This window comes from Schistocerca serialis, chromosome 1, assembly GCF_023864345.2.
Source record: "Schistocerca serialis cubense isolate TAMUIC-IGC-003099 chromosome 1, iqSchSeri2.2, whole genome shotgun sequence".
Taxonomy (NCBI): Eukaryota; Metazoa; Arthropoda; class Insecta; order Orthoptera; family Acrididae; genus Schistocerca; species Schistocerca serialis.
The window spans coordinates 369,168,285-369,168,943 of record NC_064638.1 but is presented as its reverse complement, the minus strand read 5'-3'; the positions used below and the strand labels follow the sequence as shown (position 1 = coordinate 369,168,943).

Sequence of the window (659 nt, the reverse complement as noted above, 5' to 3'; positions counted from 1 at the left end):
TTTTTAGGTTAGATAGGATTTTGGGGGAGATATGGAAGATAGGGGCCAACGCCTGAAGTGGAAGAGGTCCATGAAAATATATATATATAAAAAAAAAACATGTCGCGAGTAAAAAAAAAAAAAAAAAAGTCGGTAGAGCATTAGGCTTGTAACCTAAGGGTCCAGGGTTCAAGTCCCTCCTCGGGCGGAAATTTTAATACCTTGGTAGCCGCACGTGTAGTAGCGGTGTAAGCACTACGGAAAAGAATGCATCTACGCCGTTTCCTGGCACTGCAGTGCTTTAAACGGTACCAGTTGCATGTCTCGGGAGGGTCTTGGGCTACTGGCAGTCGTGACCGAGTGGTTAAGGCGTCTGACTCAAAATCAAAATCGCCGTGGGAGCGTAGGTTCGAATCCTACCGGCTGCGTGCGATTTTGCGTAAAAAAAGAGCAGAAATTTTCGCACACATGTGACATGCGTGGGTGAAAGCGGATCCAAACCAGTGACACCATTCTCAACTAGACGGAAATTTATTTTTTAAGAATACTGTTTCGCGACGGCCGCTGCCTGTTGTGGCTACCGGTTCACCTCGCACGGACGCTAGTACTGCAGAAATCAGTCGCAGGCCCACGAACGCGAAATAAAAAATAAAAAAAATAAAAAAAAGGGGTAGCTGGGA

The 659-nt window shown here is 46.0% G+C and overlaps 1 non-coding gene across 1 annotated transcript; it reads left to right on the top strand.

Annotated features, from left to right (window-relative positions):
* Positions 1 to 325: 325 nt before the first annotated feature.
* On the top strand, positions 326 to 407 carry Trnal-caa (transfer RNA leucine (anticodon CAA)). Its single transcript has one exon. It is a non-coding gene; the product is annotated as a tRNA-Leu (tRNA).
* Positions 408 to 659: the final 252 nt, after the last annotated feature.